General features: G+C 42.5%; 1 protein-coding gene across 2 annotated transcripts in view; it reads left to right on the top strand.

Annotated features, from left to right (window-relative positions):
- Nucleotides 1–24451, top strand: part of CA8 (carbonic anhydrase 8) — an 85443-nt gene that overhangs the window by 25335 nt on the left and 35657 nt on the right. The window lies entirely within an intron of this gene.

The raw sequence follows: 24451 nt of genomic DNA on the forward strand, positions 1-24451 counted from the left end.
GACTATTATCAATAGGCCTGTGGTCATACCCCAGTAAGCATAATAGAATGTATGATTCTATTCAGTTACACAGATAATTAGGGTATTCTTTTAGCAATGAAGAGCCCTGGGGCTCTTCCTTCTGGGGGCCTGGTTTTTCCAGCTGGTATGTCGTTTCCATAGATACTGGACATATAGCTCAAAGTCCACAGTCTGGCCCAAGATGGAGTCCTGCTTTCAAGACAGAGCCTGTTCTGTTTCCTCCTTCAGTGCCTCCCCTGAATATATCATCTTCTACAAGTCCAGTCAGTAGGACATTTCCTGGTCATTTTTCCTGACATATCTCTTTATGCTTGCTATATGTGCATTTGCACTAGAATCTATATTATTGGCTTCTTTTGTAGTGAAAATCAAGTAATTATTTCCTGCATAAAATAGTTGAGTAACAGTGTGATAAAACTTCTAATTGAATAGAAGGATGCTGTCATGCGAGTGTATGTTCCTTGGTTCTTTGTCTCATCACAACAAAGATTTGGAGTGATGGACATTAAAGCCCCCTCGGCGTGTCGCAGCTCTCAGGTCTTGGATAGACCGTGTTATAGCTCTCAGGTCTCGAACGGACCATGTTAAAGCTCTTAGACAAATCAGTGTTACAGCTCAGTGTTACAGCTCTATTTTATTTAGAAGATAGCAGGAAAATCCATCTTCGAGGCGTGAGGGCACATCGATCCAGAGACACAAGGAGAAGAGCGCCCCAACACGTGGGGGAGAGAGAGAGAGCGAGGGAGCTTTGGCTCCTCTTTTTATATGTTTATCTCTCCCTGGGCCTGTCCTATGTAAATTGGGCCAGCCAGGAGTGTTGTTTGTTTTACCTGAGGTCCTCACTCCAGTCCTCGGATCTTCTTTTATTTTCGTGGGCTTTTCCCTTCCTTGTCTTTTAGCCACTGCCATTTTGGACTCCTTTTCCCTATTCTACCTACCTAACAATGCTAAGAGATTTTTAATTTCATGAGATCTTAATCAGTATAAAAACGGCCTACATTTTCCTAGTTGTTTTTCTTTTTGGATTTAAGAGTGATAGATCAAAATGACACAGTAAAGTTATTAGTAAGATAATTTTGCCCAGGCCACTGCTTTGCTGTGCTTGAATACATTTTTTTTTTTTTTTTCTTTTAGCTTCTTAAGGCTACACACAACAGAAACTCACTGTCTAATTCTGGAGCAATGTACCATGAATCCTATGGGAAACTGGACTTTTTGATTCTGTTGTTCCCTAGCAGGAAGACTGCTCTGGTTGTAGTCATGCGTTTCAGGAAGCAAACTCACTCAGAAGGACAGTGCGGATAGTGGAGTGCAGTTTATTACACTGGTGGACCCAAGGCAGAGTTTCCTCTCAGCCAAGGACCCCGACCAGTTTTTGTGAAAACCTTATATACCCTAAGCTTATGTGCCCAAACCCACTTCCCCAAATTCCCTGAAACTAGTCTGAACAAAGGAAAAAGAAATATACAATCAAAGTTAACCCATGATTCATATGCCTTAAGCCTAGGTAGTTAACAATGGACAATTATCAATAGGCCTGTGGTCATACCCCAATAAGCATAATAGAATGTATGATTCTATTCAGTTACACAGATAATTAGGGTATTCTTTTAGGTGATGGAGAGCCCTGGGGCTCTTCCTTCTGGGGGCCTGGTTTTCCAGCTGGTATGTGGTTTCCATAGATACTGGGCATAGAGCTCAAAGTTCACAGTCTGGCCCAAGATGGAGTCCTGCTTTCAAGATAGAGCCTGCTCTCTTTCCTCCTTCATGGTGACATGGATTGTCAGTCAAGGAGGGCTGCACTCTCATTCCATTCACCATGGCGCTGGCTGTCAGACTTCTCTATGGGTGTTTAACCTCAGTTCCTTCATTGGTACATAAGGGTGATGGAGTTTTCCCCACCCTTATGAAACTTAGCGAGAGGCTGTAAAAATTAATGGTGTAATACTGGAAGCACAATTCACTGAATATGGTGGTGGAAAATATTGTGTCAACTTAAAAAAGTATTCACAACCTAAAAGTTGAGAGTTATGTTTTATTTGGTGGAAATTTTTAGGACTTCAAACTCAGGAGGCAGCATCTCAAGTGACCCTGAGAGAACTGCCCCAAGGAAATGAAGGGAGGAGCCAGGTTATATAGAAGTTTTGGAACAAAGAACAGGTAGCCTGAATGTCAAAAGATGATAGTTAATTAAAGGAAAAGCAGATATCCCAAGTAAAGGACTTCAGTGCTTTTCTGTGTATGGGAAGATGCAAGAGTCTGAGCTCACTGAAATTATTCCTTTGATTTGCACCTCAGCTCTCTGGGGCCAGTGTCCTGTGTTTCATGTCCTGAGTTTCCTCAGGGCTCACCTTAGAGAGTTGCTGCAGTCTGGTGGCTGCTAGAGGGCAGGTATTCTTTCCTTCTTGAGTGCCCTCAGGGCTTACCAGTTCACCATCCCTGGGGTGGCGCAGTCGCTGATGGCTGTGACGTCCTTGTTTACTGATATGGCAGGAGGTATTCCATTTCTCAACTGTTTTTAATTACAAAATCTGGTATTAAAGTGTTTCCTAAAAGCATTGTAAGGGCACAGTTAGCTCTGTTGGATGCAAATGTTGTAACTTGGAATGGTACAGTTTTTTTTTTTTTTCTTCCCCCTAAAAAACCTTGAAATGAGTAGATAAAAAGAAATCCAGATTTTAAACATTAAGTATAAAAGGAAAACATTTGTAATTTTTAGACCTGGCAAATGAAAGATGGACTTTTTTTTAATCAATTAATGTTTTCACTTGGGAACCCTAAGGCAAGGATATTTTCTAAACCCAGCTTACTGAATCACTTAGAACTCTGAATGAGAGAGTTTATTCAGTGGAACCAATTTATTTGCCTTCAGAGTTAATGTACATCTCATGGATATTCCTTCTTGGGTCTATAAATTGGTGAGTTCTCCCAGGAGATCCTATAAAGAGATCGCTTCTCCCCAGCCTGAGCTCTGAGCAAATAGGAAGTAGGCATCATTAGAGTCATCAGATAATGGAGAATAAAGCATCACCTTTGTTGTAGATCAAGGACATCGGAGACATAGCTTAGTATGAGAGAGGGAAGGGTCGGCCTACTCAGTCATAGGCAGTGGGGAGGGGGGAAGTGAGAAGGGAGGGAAAAAAGGTGGGTAAGGAAGTGGGGGTTGTGGGGGAGAGGTTCTAGGTTGCTTTATTAGCGTGCTTTCTAAGGATAGCTCAAATTTCATAAGAGGAATAAAGAGAAGAGAGGAGTTAGTTGAAGGGGTGGAAGGCAGGTCAGCTTTGTTTAGGGAAAAATCTCTCTTTATGGGAACAAGGAACAGGGAAGAGGTATTTCCTGTTAATAAGACTAACTCTTCAAAATTCTCCCAAGTAGCCTTTACAGTTCTATGGCATTAGACACGAGCAAGAGACCAGCTGCATCTGGTGGTCAGTGAAGGAAGTCCGGCTTCCTTTCACTGAAGGTTTGTTCACTTAACCATCTGGGACCACATCCCTTCCTGCCTGTGCTCCATTATACCTAATTTAGTCCCACAGTTTTCTTCTTTCTAGAAGGAGTTGAGGACTTGGAGTGAGCAGGGATTTTGAAACATGTACAGGATTTATTTATTTATTTTTCTTTATAGTTTACTTGGGTGGATTTTTGCCCAATTCCCCATCTCAGCTTGGACCAGCTTTTAAACCAAAGAGATGATGACAGTTTACAGACGCTTCACTTTTCAAAACTTGTGACCCACGCCCAGGACTTAAATTGTTAATCCTGTTCCGAATTTGCATTGTATGACTCTGGAAATATTTTTCAATAATTTTTAAACACAAATATCACTTACCCACCTTGTTATGGAGAACAAATATGACAGATTTTTATCAGTGGGCATTGTTGCTAATGAACCTACCAGCCCTGACGTGCTTTAACTGTGTTGCTAACCTTGCTGTTTTCTAGCTGATGTAGAACTTGACTGTATTAAAGAGCTTGACTCTTTGGTCAGTGGCTTGGGTCATAGTGGGGATAAAGGCTGTAGTGATCCTGCTGCCCTCTCCTCAGCTGAGCTCAGTGGGTGACTTTGTAGCTCAGGAGCAAGTGAAAAGAAAGATATTGCTAACGTTTGAGTCTGCTAGGAAGGCAAGATGGTAGAGTTGATGTATACCATTCAGTTAGCAGACATTGGTTAAGTGTCTGTATTTAAAGCCAGGCAGACCCAGGTTAAAAATCCCTGATTCGGGAAGATCCCCTGGAAACAGGAATGGCCACCCACTCCAGTATTCTTGCCTGGGAAATCATCCCATGGACAGAGGAGCCTGGTGGGCCACAGTCCCTGGGGGTCACAAAGAGTCAGACATGACTGAGAGACTAACACTTTCACACTTTTCTGTGAGAAACATAGAAGGTAAGAAGACAGCCTTTGTTGTTGTTTTATATTTTAATTTTATTGGAGTATAGTTGATTTCAGTGTTGTGTTAGTTTCAGGTGTACGGCAAAGTGATTCAATGATACATACATTCCTTCTTTTTCAGATTCTTTTCTCATAGAGGTTATCACAGAATATTGAGTAGAGTTCCCTGTACTGTATAGTAGGTCCTTGTTGGTTACCTACCCTGTATATATAGCAATGTGTGTGTGCTCATCCCAAGCTCCAGATTTATCTCTCCTGCCCACTTTTCCCCTCTGATGACCATAAGTCGGTTCTCAATATCTGCAAGTCTGTTTCTGCTTTGTAAATAAGTTCATCTGTATCTTTAAAAAAATATTAGATATCATGTATGAGTGATACGTGATATGTGTCTTCATCTCATTTAGTACGATAATGCCTAAGACTACCCCTATTGCTCCAAATAGCATTGTTGCAGTCTTATGGCTGAGTGATACCCCATTGTGTATGTACACCACATCTTCTTTATCCATTCATCTGGTTGGACGTTTCGGCTGCTTCCATGTCTTGCTATTGTAAGCAGTGCCACAGTGAACACTGGGGTGTGTGTATGCCTTTGGATTATGGTTTTCTATGGATACATGCCCAGGAGTGGGATTACTGTATCATATGGTAGTTCTATTTTTAGTTTTTCAAGAAGCCTCCTTACTGTTTTTATAGTGGCTTCCGCAATTTACATTCCTACCAACGGTGTAGAAGGGTTCCTTTTTCTCCACACCTTCTCACCAGCATTCATTGTTTGTAGTTTTTTTTGATGATGTCCGTTCTGACTGGTGTGAGGTGATTCCTCATTGTAGTTTTGATTGGCATTTCCCTGATAGTGATGTTAAACATCTTTTCATGTGCTTTACAGACATCTGTATGTTCTTCTTTGGAGAACTATTTAGATCTTCTGCCCATTTTTTGATTGAGTTGTTTGTTTTTTTGACATAGAGCTGTATGAGCTGTTTGTATATTTTGGAGGTTAATCCTTTGTCAGTTGTTTGATTTGCAAATATTTTCTCCCATTCTGTGGGTTTTCTTTTCATTTTGCTTATGGTTTCCTTTGCTGTGCAGAAGCTGTTAAGTTAATTAGGTCCGGTTTGTTTATTTTTGGTTTTAGGTATTGCTGTGATTTCTGTCAGAGTGTTCTGCCTTTGTTTTCCTAGATAGTGTTTGTTTTTAATCATGTTGTTGTCTGGTTGGAAGAGGCAGAATTAAGATAGAAACATGTGAAATGATGAACTTCCCCAGTGGGTCAGTGATAAATCATCCGCTTGCCAAGAAGGAGACACAGAGGACGAGGGCTTAATCCCTGGGTCGGGAATATCCCCTGGAGGAGGAAATGGCAATCACTCCACTATTCTTGCCAGGAAAATTCCATGGACAGAGGAGCCTGGCGGGCTAGAGTCCATGGGGTCATAATGAGTCCCACATGACTGAGCACACATGCACGCAGGGCACGCATGTGAGTTGATAACTCTAGAAAGGTTGTGGGCTTCCCTTGCGGCTCAGCTGGTAAAGAATCCACCTGCAATGTGGGAGATCTGGGTTTGATCCCTGGGTTGGGAAGATACTCTGGAGAAGGGAAAGGCTATCCACTACAGTATTCTGGCCTAGAGAATTCCATGGACTGTATAGTCCATGGGGTCTCAAAGAGTCAGACACGACTGAGCGACTTTCACTTTCAGAAAGGTTATACAACAACGAAAAACAGTTCATGATACTCATAGGAAACAATTCCTTCATGTTTGCTGCTGTGGTTGGTGCTGATATAGGATAATACATAATAAATAATCTAGGTCTAGAAGAACTTTCTATTTCCAAGAAGATGTGACCTATTAAAAATGCCTGTTATGTAAGAAAATAGCTTTAAGGGATAAAATGTAAGTGGGGACACACATCATGGAATAATGGATTTTTGCTGCCCTCAGAGAAAACTGTGGGAAGGAGTGGATATTGGAAGTGGGCTTTTGATGGCTGGGTAGGAGTTTGCTGGATAAAAATGACACGGATGGAAAAAAAAGAGGTGGGTATAAAGATGTACGAGAGGACATGGGCTGGGGCTTGAGGAGTGATTGGAACGGCCAGCATGATGCTGTGAAATGGAACTCAAGTAATTGAAATAGTGATGGCACAATTAACAGGAAAGAGAGGGAGTCAGCAAGTGAGGGACCATGCTGGGGAGAAGCTAATCAAATCGGATTAATAAATGACATTATTTTAGCAAGTGCCACTTTATCCTCTTACTACCTGCAGTGCTTTTCATCCCAGAATTCTTTCAAATTAAGTAAAGAACAGTAGTAATTGGGGTCACAGTTCTTTAAGAAATTGTGAAGATGCCCTTTGCTGAAGGTAGGGTGAAGAGGAAAATATTTGAAGCTGCACTAAACCTTGTGTAATTTGAGTCTTAATTAGAGCTAATATTTCTCTACACAATGGAAGAATGAGTTAAACTAAAGATGACTAGATTTCAGTTTTTACTTGTTAATTGGAGTTGATTTGTGTTCTCGAGGGAGAACATTTTCAGTGTTGGACTTTCCATTCCTTCTCTGTAGTCTGATGGTCTGAATTTGTTGATTTTCACAGGGTCGTGTGTATTTGTGTCTGGGTTTTCTGGGTAGCACCCACCAGAACCTATCCACTTTGGTGTTTTTGAAAAATATTTATTTGACTGTGTTGGATCTTAGTTGGGGTGCACAGGATCTTCACTGCGGTGCTCTGACTCTCTGGTTGTGGTAAAAGGACTTAGTTGCTCCTCAGTCTGTGGATATCAGTTCCCTGACCAGGAATTGAACTGGAGTCCCCGCATTGGAAGGCAGATTCTTAACCACTGAACCACCAGTGGAGTCCCCCATTGGTGGAGAAGGCAATGGCACCCCCCTCCAGTACTCTTGCCTGGAAAATCCCATGGGCGGAGGAGCCTGGTAGGCTGCAGTCCATGGGGTCGCTGAGAGTCGGACACAACTGAGCGACTTCACTTTCACTTTTCACTTTCATGCATTGGAGAAGGAAATGGCAACCTACTCCAGTGTTCTTGCCTGGAGAATCCCAGGGACAGGGGAGCCTGGTGGGCTGCTGTCTATGGGGTCGCACAGAGTCGGACACGACTGAAGCGACTTAGCAGCAGCAGTAGCAAGCTCCTTGGAATTGCTGCACGTTGCTGTTTTGAGTTGCTGGTTCCAGAGTCTTTCTCTTCCTTGGTCACACTCTGTCCTTGGTATCACTTTTCAACATTGATGTCTATATCTCATCAGTGTGTCTGATGGCCTCTCCAGTTCAGTTCAGTCACTCAGTCGTATCTGATTCTTTGTGACCCATGGACTGCATGCTGCAGTCCATGGATGGACAGGCCTCTCTGTCCATCACTAACTCTTGGAGTTTACTCAAACTCATGTCCACTGAGTTGGTAATGCCATCCAACCATCTCATTCTGTGTCGTCCCCTTCTCCTCCTGCCTTCAATCTTTCCCAGCATCAGAGTCTTTTCCAATGAGTCAGCTCTTTGCATCAGGTGGCCAAAGTATTGGAGTTTCAGCTTCACCATCAGTCCTTCCAATGAACACCCAGGACTGATCTCCTTTAGGATGGACTGGTTGGATCTCCTTGCAGTCCAAGGGACTCTCAAGAGTCTTCTCCAACATCACAGTTCAAAAGCATCAGTTCTTCAGCATTCAGCCTTCTTTATGGCCCAACTCTCATATCCATATATGACTACTGGAAAAACCATAGCCTTGACTAGACGGACCTTTGTTGGCAAAGTAATGTCTCTGCTTTTTAATATGCTATCTAGGTTGTTCATAATCCTTCCAAGGAGTAACCATCTTTTAGTTTCATGACTGCAATCACCATCTTCAATGATTTTGGAGCCCCCCCAAAATAGTCTGCCACTGTTTCCACTGTTTTCCCATCTATTTCCCATGAAGTGATGGGACTGGATGCCATGATCTTAGTTTTCTGAATGTTGAGCTTTAAGCCAACTTTTTCACTCTCCACTTTCACTTTCATCAAGAAGCTCTTTAGTTCTTCACTTTCTGCCATAAGGGTGGTGTCATCTGCATATCTGAGGTTACTGATATTTCTCCCGGCAATCTTGATTCCATCTTGTGCTTCTTCCAGCCCAACGTTTCTCATGATGTACTCTGCATATAAGTTAAATAAGCAGGGTGACAATATACAGCCTTGATGTACTCCTTTTCCTATTTGGAACCAGTCTGTTGTTCCATGTCCAGTTCTAACTGTTGCTTCCTGACCTGCATACAGATTTCTCAAGAGGCGGGTCAGGTGGTCTGGTATTCCCATCTCTTTCAGAATTTTCCACAGTTTATTGTGATCCACACAGTTAAAGGCTTTGGCATATTCAATAAAGCAGAAATAGATGTTTTCTGGAACTCTCTTGCTTTTGATGATCCAGTGGATGTTGGTAATTTGATCTCTGGTTCCTCCTTTTCTAAAACCAGATTGACCATCTAGAAGTTTACAGTTCACGGTTGTTGAAGCCTGGCTTGGAGAATTTTGGGCATTACTTTACTAGCGTGTGTTCTCTTAAGTATCTGTATTTTAAAAATTAAAAGAAGTGGCAGAAGTAAGAAAGATATTGACTTTGAAAGAAACAAATGAAGATGCTTCAGATTATGTGGCTATTTATACTTACATCCATCTCAATTTTAATCAAGACTTCATTTCAAAATTTGTGGGGGATCATATTTGTGCAAACACCATGGAAGTTTTCTTTGGATGATGAGAATTTGTCTTACTTTCGTTACTGATCCAGGTGAGCTAAAAACCTCTGGAGAACTAGACTTTTTGCTTCTTGATTCTAGTTAAATTCGAGCCCTGTTGGTAGGAAAAATTATCCTTAATTGTTTGAGTCTAATGTCAGAAACATGTAGGTGGCATCTCTTACTGAATAAATATTGAGCCCTGCGGGGACAAAGATTTGAGAGAATGGAGATGACTCTGCCTTTCTCTCCCTGACCTTGTTTTTAGAAGCATGGGAAAGATAGTACGTGCAAAATGGGGATGACCAGCTACTATAATTTTGCGAGGCGGGGGGGTTGGGGTAGGGGGGGTGGGCAGGCGGATAACATTCAGTGAGCATGTACATAGTATTGTTCTTGTCAAAAATGAATGGAGAAGATTTTGAATGGGAGGCTTAGGAAGCACTGGGTGTTGTTAAATGATGTGGGGATACCAGGAGGGAGAGAAAATGGGGGGAAGATGTCTAGATCAGCTGTGCACATGTGCTAAGTTGCTTCAGTCTTGTCCGACTCTTTGCAACCCCATGGACTGTAACCTGTCAGGTTCCTCTGCCCATGGGGTTCTCCAGGCAAGCGTACTGGATTGGTTTGCCATTTCCTCCTCCAGGGGATCTTCCTGACCCAGGGATTGAACCCGAGTCTCTTGCATTAGCAGTCGAATTCTTTACCACAAAGCCTCCTAGGAAGCATCTCAGTGAGTACATAGATAAATAAAAATATTTTGTTCATTAACATATTTCATTTCTCTGAAACATATATGCTATCTGTAATATATACTTTTAGGGAACATTTTTGTTTGTATTATTTGAATTTCTATAGGTTTTTAGAGAATGAGTTGGATGGCCAAAATGCTAAGGGCTTGGAGTAGTAGAAAGTATATACCAGTTTAGACATCACTGACTACACAGACCAGTCAATCAGGAGTGTTTTAAAGTAGAGACTCTAGCCAGTCCTGGAGAAGCTAGCCCAGGGGTAAAAATCCTCATTTCCTAATTGGTCCCCCACATCTGCCCCCTTAGCCTTTAAAGCATTTCAGGTTTGCTGATTATACATTTTGGAATATGTGCAACACGTTATCATCTTGTTTTGGAAATCCTTTTACCCCATGTCAATATGAGCTGCATGAAATTGCAGTTGCTTTGCCGTGTAAACGTAGGTGAAGTTTCCTATCTGAATTGTGCTTTTTCTGGTTCACACCCATTGATGTCTTTCCTGTTCCTAGTTGACCTTTTTTGACCTAGGCTGTTTTGGTCCAAGTTCCACCTCAATCAAGGAAATTGATACTTCACCTTATCATGGCATTGAAAAGGAACTTGGACTCCGTGTTTTAAGTCAGTAGCAAGTCAAAATCCAGTTTTCTAGAATGGCCTTGAAAATGATTTGATTCGTGGTTGGTTCCCTAGAGCCCTGCTTCTGTGTTGGCATCAGAGTCTTATGCTGAAGACTTACCTGGGAAGCATGGTCCCCTTTAATGAGCCCTGAGAAATGATGTGGTTTAGGGTGAGTTTGCCAAAGAATGGTCCTTTGTGCAACTCTCTTGAGCAACGAGTGAGTTGGATCAATTTGTTAACATTTTAAAGTAAATAACAAGACTTATATAAATAAGGAAGCACTTTGTGGGACTAGCATAGGTGTTGATATTTACAGAGCTTTTTTGTCCATGAGATTAGGGTAGCCTTTCTGTGTCCTCATCTAGTTGTGGGTAGGTGGGGAGAATGCCACCATTTCTTGGGGAATGGTTTTGGTAATACTCTGTTACATATATCTCTATGTATACATTTATTTGTGTAACTTGTCAAAGTTCACTCTTCTCACCATAATTCCAAGATTCAGGATGCTTCTTCTCTTGTGGCTCAGCTGGTAAAGAATCCGCCTGCCATGTGGGAGACCTGGGTTTGATCCCTAGGTTGGGAAGATCCCCTGGAGAAGGGAAAGGCTACCCATTCCAGTATTCTGGCCCGGAAAACTCCATGGACTGTACAGTCCATGGGATCTCAAAGAGTTGGACATGACTGAGTGACCTTCACTTTCATTTTTCATATTGTTGCAAAGTTTTATGTCTTTTGCATTATCTCATAGCCATGGAGTTAATGCAAGATTCAGTTTACTGCAGTCCTCAGGAAATTGTGGGGACGGTGTTAACGCTTTTGAAGGTTGTCCATGTGCCAGGCATATGCCATATCTTATTTAATCATTAAAACATCCCTTAGAGGTAGATGTTATGTCTGTTTTTCAGCTGAATAATCAGGTCAAGAGGCATTAAATAAGCTGCCCAAGGTTACATTGGGAATGGCTGAGCCGTGGACCAACTACCGTTGTTTTCTGTATACAGTCTGTGCTTTCTCATATTTCTAATGAAATGGTCCTGATTTTTGCTCTAGATAATTGCCATTCAGAAAGTGAAAGCCTCTGAGTATGCTGTGTTCACAGATGAGTACCTTTTCAGGTACAGTGAGGAGTAAAATGGATTTTCTTTAACATTTTCAGATACATTCATTTTATTATAAATTGTAATCTTTTGAATATTGTAACTGGATTTAAAAAAAGCTTCCTGAAAATTAGATTATCAGGCAGTGGACTAGGGTATGTAAAGTTTGAGGGTGAAAATTGGCAATGGTATTTCACAAAGAAATGAAATAGTTCTGAATTTTAAATCCAATTAAAGTCACTTTTTATGCATTCTTACTACTAAAAAGAGCTTATTTCTGTAATTTTTATCAACTCACCTGAAACAGTTAATACATGATAAACCAAATTTGCCACACTTTTCCAAGATTATAGAAAGACATATTCTTTTAGTGCAAAGAGTTTGGACTGTGCCCAAAGAGTTTGGACAGGGAAACACCTCAGATGAACTTTCCTACTCAGGCAACATGACAGAACTGCAAGGTGAAGTCTTTAGTGAATTTGAAAAGCCAGCTTCAGAGGCAAAGAGGCAAGCTAGCTAAGCGACCTGGGCCATAATTCTAGCAATGGTCATGGATGTCTAAAGAAAGGAGTTGCACCTAGGAAGAAGCTGGGTGGTTGGACCTGGGAGACTGTAAGGAGATGGAAAATGTCCAGACGTAATTCTTGGTTGTTTGTAAGGCAAGAGATGGACAGAAGAGTTTTCTGACTTGAGTCTGCTAACTGAGTTGGGAGCAGAGGGAGACAGAGGTCTGAGGGGTGGTGGAGGAACTTCAATTATGAAATGCTGACTATAAAGTATCTCAGTAGGCAGTTAAGTAGCAGGATCTAGACTTGGGGTGGAGATTTTGGTTAAAGATGTTGACCTTGAAATCGTGGGCATCTAGGTGACAAGTGAAGCCATAGGGTCACCCAGCAAGAATATTCTCAGTGAGAAGAGAAGAGGTGAAAGGATGGAGCCCTGATAGTGTCACCCCTCTGGGTGGTGGAGAGGGGTGTCAAGAGAAGGAAACCAGGAAAGAAAGCCAAGATGAAGCTGGGGTTGAGGAGAAGGAAACCTGCAGAGTGTGATGCACTGAGTACACAGGAAGGGGGCGGTTCGAGAAGATCAGGAGGGTCTCAGATGCTCCGGGGCAGTCAGGTCAGCCCAAGCCCGATGTGTGATGTAGAAGAAAGTCCGCATGGACTCAGGGAGAGCAGTGGCACTAAAGTGACAGGATGAGAGATGGATTTTGGTGGATCATGGGGGAAGTGGCGATGCGGAGAATAGAGAAGTTTTTGAAAAAATCTGCTGTGAAGAGAAAGTAGTAGGAAGGGATGTGAGGTCAAGGAAGTTTCTTTCTTTTTTTTTTTTAAGATGAGAAAAATCTGCACATATTTAAGTGATGATGACAAAGGAGCTAATAGAGAGGGAGGCTTGAGGCCAAAGACTCAAGGTCCATGGAGGGGGTGGGGAAGAACAGAGCAGAGGCGATGTTGAGTAGGCCGTGAGACCAGAGGAAGGAGACAGGGTGGAGAGGGGGCTGGAGGGAGATGCGGAGGCAGGAGGGGGGCCCTGGCAGGAAGAAGAGAGAGACGGTTCCTTTCGGATGATTTAATTTTCACTTCCAGGCAGGAGACTTTGGTGTTTGAATATTAATGGTGCTCATGAGGGGCTGGATGTAGGGCTGAATCCTCCTTGGTGCCATGGTTTTGAAATTTGGGAATTTAAGCACCTTTGGGCAGGATGCCGAGTTTCTGTTTTTTCACAGCTCCCTCCTCCCTGCTCCATTCCATCTTTTCCCCATTTATCAGCCTGCTTCCTGGAGGCCTTTGAATTACTGACTGACTTTGGTGACCTGCTTTTCTATAAAGCATTATTAATTATCATTAAACCTTAAGAAAGTAAATAGTGAGTTCAGGCAGTATAAAGAGAAAATAACCAAACGGAAGGTAGATAAGCACATCTTCCTTTTCAAAGACCGAGCTGTTTAAATACAGCCCTGCCCACCTTTCCACTGGCAGCTCCTCCTTCTCCCTCCGCTAATTGGCTCTCTCCAGCACATACCTGATACTCACCAGCAACTTTCCAAATGAGGTCCCTTGTCCCTGTAATGGCTTTATACGTGAGGTAGTCTGATCCCTCTTTTACACCTGAGACCCCAGGGCTCAGGTAAGTTTTGCAGGAGCTCATAGTGAGAAAGAGTGTTCATTCATACCGAGTGTGCACTTGGCACCTTGTGCCCTTGGCATTGGGCACAGCCTGGCTGGATTCTAGCTGTTTCCTGGGTAGTACACTCTCCATTCTTCCTTCCTGGTTTTTCTTGTCTCTACAGAGAGCATTGTTTGTCGTTCCTCCATGTGTCTTGTGAATAATCATGCTGTGAGTTCCACTCTGATCAGTCTTCTCTTTGGAGGAAAGAGCTGGCATAGAGGTGGTGGAGCCAAACCTCCTGGGCCCGGCTCTGGGTCTGTCACTTGTCAGCTGTGCAGCCTCAGGCAGGCTACTCCCTCCTCTGTACCTCCATTCCCTTCTCATTCAGGTGTGGTGTTGGCAGCAGTCATAGCACCTACCATGGTGGAGATAAAAAGCAGAGACATTGCTTTGCCAAGAAAGGTCAGTATAGTCAAAGCTATGGTTTTTCCAGTAGTCATGTATGAATGTGAGAGTTGGACCATAAAGAAGGCTGAGCACCAAAGAATTGATGCTTTTGAACTGTGGTGTTGGAGAAGACTCTTGAGAGTCCCTTGGATAGCAAGGAGATCAAACCAGTCAATCATAAAGGAAATCCACGCTGAATATTCATTGGAAGGACTGATGCTGAAGCTGAAGCTTCATTACTTTGGCCACCTGATGTGAAAAACTGATTCACTGGAAAAGACTCTGATGCTGGGAAAGGGGATGACAGAGGACGAGTTGGTACTTAGTGGACATGAGTTTGAGCAAGCTCCAGGAGATGGTTAAGGACAGGGAAGCCTGGTGTGCTATAGCCCATGGGATTGCAAGGGGTCGGACACGACTGAGTGACTGAACAACAACAACAACAATGATGGAGATGATCATGGGGGCTGAGCAAGGTGATGTTTGCAAGGAAGGTGCCTAGCAGAGCAGATAGCACCAGTGCTCATTAAATAAACTGTTGTTGTTTTTTAGTTGCTAAATCGTGTCTGACTCTTTGAGACCCCATGTAGCCTACCAGGCTATTCTGTCCATGGGATTTCCCAGGCAGGAATACTGGAGTGGGTTGCCATTTCCTTCTCTATGAGATATTCCTGACTTAGGGATCAAACCGAATTCTCTTACATCTCCTGCATTGGCAGGTGGGTTCTTTTCCACTGAGCCACCTGGGAAGCCCCATTAAATAAATACATATCCTCAGAGCATCCTCTGCCACTTACAGGGCACAGGCACCCTTTCTGCTCGTCTTTTTCTTCTGATGAGCTGTCAATTGCATAGTTTTATTTATTCACATCCTGGCTTCTTTTATAAAACTATTTGAGGTCTTTGTATTTCCAATGTTGAAAGCAGAGTACACGAAAATCCTTGATGTTACTGGTGCTCAGTAAATGTTTTAATAAATGCCATGGTTATTTCAGAGCTCTGTTGTCAAATGTGGTTCTCATTTGGGGGTAGAGGGGCTCGGATGACAGATGCAGTCTCTACATGACTTACATTCTATAATGCCAAGAGCCTTTGACATGGTCTCTTTACATTCTTTGCTTTATAGAATGACACATGAAATGCAGAGAATTTAAGTTACAGCCGCTTAATTGCAGCCATAACTCGAAAATAAGACAGAGGATATTTCTTGGAAAACCAAGAAACCAATGTCAATGAATCATGTTAATTGCTTCTGATCTTACATTAAATATAAAATATTTCAAAATGATGTATTTTTTTCTTTGATTCGCATGACTGCTCCAGTGAGCCTTTCCCAACCTTTCACAGTGAATTGCTTAAAGTCAGCTTCTTTTTTGGGGGGAAAAGAGTCATAACCACTCAAAACTCATATAGTTTTTCCAGTAGTTATGTATGGATATGAGAGTTGGACGAAAAAGTAGGCTGAGCACCGAAGAACTGATACTTTCAAATTGTGATGTTGGAGAAGACTCTTGAGAGTCCCCTGGACTGCAAGGAGATCAAACCAGTCAATTCTAAAGGAAATCAACCCTAAATATTCATTGGAAGGACTATTCCTGAAGCTGAAGCTCCAGTACTTTGAGCATGTTTTTTGAAGAGCTAACTCATTGGAAAAGACCCTGATGCTGGGAAGGATTGAGGGCAGGAGGAGAAGGAGGTGACAGAGGATGAAATTGTTGGATGGCATCACAGACTTAATGGACTTGAGTTTGAACCAACTCCAGGAGATGGTGAAGGACAGGGAAGACTGGTGTGCTGAAGCCCATGGGGTTGCAAAGGGTCAGACACAACGTAGCAACTGAACAGCAACACCAACCACACTACAATGCCCTGCTCCTAAGAGGGCAGCCAAATCAAAGTAAACAAAAGGAGATAAGCATTCAAAGAGGAAATCATTCTGCTTTGGAAAAAATCTTTTCATAAATTGCACGAAAGTAATGCTTTTCTTTTTTTAACGTTAAAATAATTGAAATATAGTTGATTTGCGAGTGCCATTTCAAACTGAGGATTCTGAACCCTAAGAACGTATAAATAGCTTTTGGTATTAATATATTAATAGATGAATTTGCTCAGAAATGTTCCAACACAGCCTCCTATTTCTCTTTTAATGATATCAGAAAGTATATAATTAAATTTAGGCAAACATAACAAGTAGGTGACAGAGATAGAACGTCAAATAATTTATTTTCCATTTCTTGCTTTACGTGCTTTGTCGCTATTCTGTCTACACCTTGAATGTCCTTCTCTGAAAAATAACACTGTAATATATTGACAATGACATCTTAAGTGCCGGCACACCTGAAAATAATATACACTAAATCTCAATTTATCTACAGATGGATGACTGCACCGTATAATTAGGAGTGGCTCTGGAGGGAGGAGGTGCTTTCTTTGCTGTTTTTCAGTTATTCAGAGCTCTCATTTTGTTATTCAGACATTTCACTTTGTCTTCTTTCTTTATTAAAATTCCAAATTTTAAAACTACTTATATTTATTTATTTAGCTGTGCCAGGTCTTCGCTGTGGCATGTGGGATCTAGTTCTCTGACAAGGGATTGAACCTGGGCACCTCCACTGGGAGTGTGGAGTCCTAGCCAGTGGGCCACCAAGGGAAGTTGGTGGGAAACAGTTTACTAAAGATGTAACTTTCAGTTCTTCCCTAAATTTAGATTCATCCCTCTTTTGGGCAGTGGTTTAGGGTGGAAGCTCCAGTTCTCCCTTCCCCTTTGTATCTGGTGATTCATATTTGTCTTCATCTCCATCATCCCTATCTCTGATCTGTCTGTCTATCAGATGCCTGTCAGGGAGTGGGGGCAGATTTTGGATAAGTGGCATGACAGTGAGGCCAGCATTCCAAGTGAGCGGAACCGAAGCGGAATGGGGAGGGTGTCATGAGGGATCAGGAGTCATGCTTGATTTGAATACTTGGAGGATAGTTATAATAGGATGGGGAAGGATAGGGTTAGAGAAATTTAAGTCCTGCATGGGTAGGCTTCCCTGGTAGCTCAGATCGTAAAGAATCTGCCTGTGATATAGGAGACCTGGGTTCGATCCTTGGGTTGGGAAGATCCCCTGGAGAAAGGAATGGCAACCCACTCTAGTTTTCTTGCCTGGAGAATCCCATGGACAGAGGACCCTGGCTGGCTACAGTCCATTGGGTCACAAAGAGTCGTACACAACTAAATGACTAACACTTTCACACTTACACTTTCATGGGTAGGAAATGAAGAAAGTAGATATTTTGAACAGAGAAATATGATGAGGGTGGTGTCAGAGATTGGTTGAACTTTTAAAAAAAATATTCACTTAAAATATTTTAATTTATTTATTTGGCTATGCCGATTGAGCTTTGAAATGCATTTGCGTTAGGGGTCAAGAGAGCCCTGGTGAGTTGAAGATAAAACAGTAGAGGTCCCCGGGCATTGGGAGCTCCATGGAGGAAACAGCACCAGGGACTGGATGTCAGTTTTGGAAATGCTCAGCTTGAGGAGACATGGAGCCATTGGAAAGGAAAACTGCATCAGGCATTGAAGGTAGAAGACGTGAACCTGTATGAATACAGGGCCGGGAGAGGAACATGTGAGTCATAATTGCCTTTTCAGTTTTTACTGCTTTTTCCATTCCTCACGATTCACTCTTTTGTACTTTAATGCTGGCATGTTATTTATGTTAATAATAAACCTCATTTATCTTGAAGATAGCTTTCTGTTAAGCTGCCACGAACTCTTCAACCTTATTTTTCTTGGTGACAAATAAATGATGATAAGGCTATGGGCTGTCACAGTTTCATAACTTTGGACAAATTTATCCATTGCTGTGAGTTAAGTACATTAAGATGAACGTTTCACAGATTCTAATGGCCTAGTGGCATCATCAATGCAGGAAACTGGAATTTGTGAGCTCTTTAGCAGAAGAGCAGAGAGTTCCTCTAAAACAGTTAAACGAAGCTTTACAGTTTTTATCCTAGGTCAGATTTTTAAATAGGAAGGGATGAGGGTCATGATGCTGAGAAAATAACAATGGGTTTTTGTTTGTCTTTTTTTTTTGGCTGTGCTGGCCCTTTCCTTGTGGACTTCCTCCAGTTGCAGCATGTGGACCTCTTTTGTGGAGCATGAATTTAGTTGCATTTGGGATCTTAGTTCCCCGCCCAGGGATCAGACCTGTGTCCCTGCACTGGAAGGCGAGTTCTTAACCACTTGACCACCAGGGAAGTCCCTCAGTTGACTGATGTAAACCCTATCAGAGCTAAAAATATTGAATAGCTACATCTAGACTGGTACTTGACCAAGCAACTGGGCACCAGAGCCATGGTGTCATTCAAAGTTAACCATCAGATACCCTTAGAATGGGCTTCCCAGGTGTGATCCTAGTGGTAAAAAGCACCAATGAAGGAGACATATAAGAGATATGGGTTCAGTCCCTGGGTTGGGAAGATCCCCTGGAGGAGGGCATAGCAACCCACTCCAGTATTCTTGCCTGGAGAATCCCATGGACAGAGGAGCCTGTCGGGCTGCAGTCCATGGGGTCACAAAGAGTCAGACACAATTGAAACAACTTAGCACAAAGGATGCACCCTTAGAATAATTTTCTGTTGGAACTTTTGTTGTAGCCACCTAGCTTATCTTCCCACCTCCCATGCCAAATACTTCCATCTATCCCTATTCTGCTAAGAAGACCTTTGAAGGAAAGATGTCAGCGTGGGGGAGTTTGGTTCTAAGCAGCATAAGTAATAATCATAGTCACTGCAATAATATACTGCTTTAACATTCCCCAAAGCACAGTTTTGATTAACCTTTAAACCTCTGTGCTATCTGAAGCCCTCTAACTTTCCAGCCCCATTACCCCCAAAGTGCTCTCAGTTCATCACAGGCACTGGAGCACAGTGACTTTGCTCTGCGAAACTGAACCAACACTAATATAAGGCAGAATAGAAGATGAATACTTACCAACCCTGGATGCTCATTGGAAGGACTGATGCTGAAGCTGAAGCTCCAATACTTTGGCTACTGCGAAGAGCTGATGCGAAGAGCTGACTCATTGGGAAAGATGCTGATGCTGGACAAGATTGAGGGCAGGAGGAGCACGGGGTGACAGAGGATGAGATGGCTGGATGGCATCACCGATTCAATGGATATGAACTTGGGCAAACTCTGGGAGATGGTAAGGGACAGAGACGCCTGGCATGCTGCAGTTCATGGGGTCACAAAGAGTTGGACGCAACTGAGCAACTGAACAGCAACAAGAGGATAGGAATGAAGAAGGGGCCCTGGGAGATGATGAGTTGATGTGAGTAGTTCAAGATTTTCAGATCTGGAAAAACTTCATTAAGCTGGGGAGGAAGGAAAGGGGAAAATAGGCCGTGTTGGGGCTGAATTGGATCTTCCCTCCCCACCCTGCATCCCTCCATCCCTTGCCAACCAGTTCATGTGTTCAAGTCTTAGCTCCTGATATAGCAGAGTGTGATTGTATTTGAGACAGGATCTCTACAGAGGTTATTAGCCTAAAATGAGGTCATTGGGGCAGGCCCTAGTCCAGTGTAACTGGTGTCATTACACGAAGAGGGAATCTGGCCACAGACATACACAGAAGAAAGACCATGTGAGGTCACAGGGGGAAGGTGGGTGTTTGCAAGACCAAGGAGAGAGGCTTCAGGAGAAACCAATCCTGCCCACACCATGAGCTTGGACATCAAGCCTCCAGAACTCTGAGAAAATAGATTTCTGTGGTTTAAGCCGCTTAGTCTGCGGTCCTTTGTTATGGCAGCAAACTTATACAGGTTGGAGTGAGGCAGGGCTCAGGGAACACAGAGGGAGCTAAAGCTGAGAGGTGGCAAAAATGTAGAGTGTGTGATGGATGAGGACTGAGCATTTAAGTCAGCAGTAATAGTTAAACTGGTTTTCAGAATGTGCTGGAAATTTTCCTGGTACTTCAATTAACTATCTTCTAGTTTTGTGGAAAGGGGATCTCTGATTATGTTTTGTTTGGTCTTAATGAGGCAAAGCCATAAAGAGTCCACCTGCCAATGCAGGAGACGCTGGTTCAAACCCTGGGTTGGGAAAATATTCTGGAGAAGGAAATAGTAACCTACTCCAGTATTCTTGCCTGGAAAATCCCATGGACAGAGGAGCCTGGTGGGCTATAGCCCATGGAGTCACAAAGAATCAGACACAGCTGAGCAACTAAACAACAAGAGAAAGCACCTCCACGAGAAGAGAGTTTCTCATAAATCCCAGACCAGAGCTTTGTTTCTAAAGCTTGGGTTCCTTGTGGACTGTGAGGGAAGACTCTGTTTTGCTCCTTAACTACCATCCTGTCTCCAGTAATTATTTAAGATCCAGATGGTAGGATGAAAGCCAGGTGGCAGAGATTCTCTTGCTGTTTTCGTTCTCTGTTATTTTACTGCTCACATGAAGGTCATAGCAATCTTCTGTTATCCTTTTTAGCTTGGGTTGGTGGAAGTGCCAGTATTTCCCTTAATTTTTCTTTTCTTTCTTTCTCTTCCTTCTTTCTTTCTCTTTCTTTCTTCTTTTTTCCATACTCTGCAGCTTGGAGTATCTTAGTTCCCTGACCAGGGATTGAGCCCACCCCTTGGCAGTGAAAGTGTGGCGTTCTAACCACTGAACTGCTAGGAAGTTCCCTCTTTCTTTCTATAATAGATTGTATTTTTTTTTAGAACAGTTTTAGATTTACAGGAAAATTATGAAAATAGTACAGAAAATTCTATAAAATTGGGCTTCCCAGGTGGTGCTAGTAGTAAAAGAGTGCCAATGCAGGAGACAGAAGAGATGCGGCTTCAGTGCTTGGGTCGGGAAGATCCCCTGGCGAAAGAAATGGCAGCCCACTCCAATATTCTTGCCTGGGAAATCCCATGGACAGAGGAGTCTGGTAGGCTACAGTCCATGGGGTTGCAAAGAGTTGGGCACATGACTGAGCGACAGAAAGTTCATATCTAACTCAGACCCAGTTTCCCATGTTTTTAACATCTTGGCATGGTACATTGCTCGTGATTCATTGTCCAGTCTTGATATGCTAAGTCCTTGTTTTATTGTTTCCTTCGTTTTGACCTAAAGTCCCTTTTCTGTTCCAAGACCTCATCTGTAACACCACATTATATTTACATTCTCCTGTTTCCCTGGATTCCTCTTGGCTGTGACATTTTCTCAGGCTATTTTTTTGTTTTTGATGACCTTGACAGTTTTGAGACATACTGGTCAGATATTTTGTAGAATATCCCTCTGTTAAGATTTGTCCGATGTTTTCTTCATGGTTACACTGTGGTTATGGGTTACTGGGAGGAAGAACATAGAGATAAAATGTCGTGTTCATCATATCATGTCCAGGGTGCCTGTGTCAGCATATCTGATGACTTCTCATGTTGGTCTGCTCACCTGGCCCAGGTGGCATTGGCCATGTTTCTCCACTGTCAGGTATCCTGTACCATACTCTTTGAAATAAAATCACCATGAGCAGCACACACTCAAGGAGTGGGGACCCTGCATTTTTTAAATACAAAAACATATGAAGTAGTTTTGGAAGAACAGGTGTGAGTGATGGGATGTTACTGAATTAGGAGGAGTGGCAAAGGAACAAAAAGGAAAACAAAAGAACTGAAAGCAGCCAACCTCAAAATATGCGTTTTTAGTTTGTTTCAGAAAAAAATACTCCTTACTGTTACTATGAGAAGTAAGAAAATCATTTATTTGAACTTTGTAATTTGTGAAATCAAGATAGAGTTCAACCTTGGCCTGTTTTTCTTCTTGATTTCAATTATGGCAAACAGTTCTTATCTGTTCCACTGTACACTTATCTGTACCACTGGGACGCCAAAGATACTGTTGCAGCCAGAAATGGAAAGATTAAATTGGTCTGTCTTTCATTATTAATTGAAGAGTTATAGAACATTGCTTTCTTAAAGGCAGTGCCTTGACAGTTACATTTACTGGGCAGTCCAAGTTCAATGCAAAGAAATAGAGGAAAACAATAGAATAAGAAAGACTAGAGATCTCTTCAAGAAAATTAGAGATACCAAGGGAGCATTTCATGCAAAGATGGGTACAATAAAGGATAGAAACAGTATGGACCTAACAGAAGCAGAATATATTAAGAAGAGGTAGCAAGAATACACAGAATAACTATACAAAAAAGATCTTAATGACCCAGTAACCACAACTGTGTGATCACTCACCTAGAGCCAGATGTCTTGGAGTGCAAAGTCAAGTGGGCCTTAGGCAGCATCACTATGAACAAAACTAGTGGAGGTGATGGAATTCCAGCTGAGCTATTTCAAATCCTAAAAGATGATGCTGTAAAAGTGCTTCACTCAATATGCCAACAAATTTGAAAAACTCAGCAGTGGCCACAGGACTGGAAAAGGTGTTTTCATTCCAATCCCAAAGAAAAGCAGTGCCAAAGAATGTTCAAACTACCACACAGTTGCACGCATTTCACATGCTAGCAAAGTAATGCTCAAAATTCTTCAAGCTAGACTTCAATAGTACATGAGCTGAGAACTTCCAGATGTTCAAGCTGGGTTTAGAACCAGAGATCAAATTGCCAACATCCATTGGATCATAGAAAAAGCAAGACAATTCCAGAAAAAACATCTACTTCTGCTTCATTGACTATGCTAAAGCCTTTGACTACGTGGATCACAACAAACTGGAAAATTCTTACAGTGATGGGAATACCAGACCATCTCACCTGCCTCCTGAGAAACTCAGATGCAGGTCAAGAAGCAACAGTTAGAACCGGACATGGATCAACAGGCTGGTTCCAAATAGGAAAAGGAGTATGTCAAGACTGTATATTGTCACCCTACTTATTTACCTTCTATGCAGAGTACATCATGCGAAATGCCAGGCTGGATGAAGCACATGCTGGAATCAAGATTGCCGGGAGAAATATCAATAACCTCAGATATGCAGAGGACACCACCCTTGTGGCAGAAAGTGAAGAAAAACTAAAGAGCCTCCTGATGAAGGTGAAAGAGGAGAGTGAAAAAGCTGGCTTAAAACTCAGCATTCAGAAAACTAAGATCATGGCATCTGGTTCCATCACTTCATGGCAAATAGATAAGGAAACAGTGGAAACAGTGACAGACTTTATTTTCTTGGGCTCCAAAATCACTGCAGATGGTGACTGCAGCCATGAAATTAAAAGACGCTTACTCCTTGGAAGGAAAGTTATGACCAACCTAGACAGCATATTCAAAAGCAGAGACATTACTTTGCCAACAAAGGTCCGTCTAGTCAAGGCTATGGTTTTTCCAGTGGTCATGTATGGATGTGAGAGTTAGACCATAAAGAAGACTGAGTGCCAAAGAATTGATGCTTTTGAACTGTGGTGTTGGAAAGGACTCTTGAGAATCCCTTGGACTGTAAGGAGATCCAACCAGTCCATCCTAAAGGAGATCAGTCCTGAGTGTTCATTGAAAGGACTGATGCTGAAGCTGAAGCTGCTATACTTTGGCCTGTTGTGAAGAGCTGACTCATTAGGAAAAACCCTGATGCTGGGGAAGATTGAGGGTGGGAGGAGAAGGGGACAACAGAAGATGAGTTGGTTGGATGGCATCACAGACTCAATGGACATGAGTTTGAGCAAGCTCTGGGCGAGGGTGAAGGACAGGGAAGCCTGGCGTGCTGCAGTCCCTGGTGTTGTAGAGTCAGACACGACTGAGCGACTGAACAACAACAACCAACTTCATGAGAGCTTTTCATAGCCTGACCTGTCCTGGGTTGTTGTTTTTGTTGTTCAGTCACCAAATCATGCCTGACTCTTTTCGACCCCATTGACTGCAACATATCTTTCTCCTCTGTCCTCCATCATCTCCCGGAGTTTGCTCAGATTCACGTCCATTGAGTCCGCGATGCTATCTAACCATCTCATCCTCTGCCGCTGCCGTCTCCTGTTGCCTTCAGTCTTTGCCAACATCAGGGTCTTTTCCAATGAATGGACTCTTCACATCAAGAGGACAAAATATTGGAGCTTCACCTTCAGCATCAGTCCTTCTGATGAATATTCAGGGTTGATTTCCTTTAAGAATGACTGGTTTGATTTTGCAGTCCAAGAAACTCTGAAGAGTCTTGTCCTGGATTATTATTTCTATAAAATCATAGACAGAGGGCCTCATTACTTCCCTCTAGTGGTCAGCTTTATAATTTTGAATTCTAGCGGGGAAAACAACAAGAGAAGCTTCAAACTTAGAGCGATCTTCCTTGATAATTTTCCTTCATATTTTG

This window comes from Bubalus bubalis, chromosome 15, assembly GCF_019923935.1.
Source record: "Bubalus bubalis isolate 160015118507 breed Murrah chromosome 15, NDDB_SH_1, whole genome shotgun sequence".
Lineage (NCBI taxonomy): Eukaryota > Metazoa > Chordata > Mammalia > Artiodactyla > Bovidae > Bubalus > Bubalus bubalis.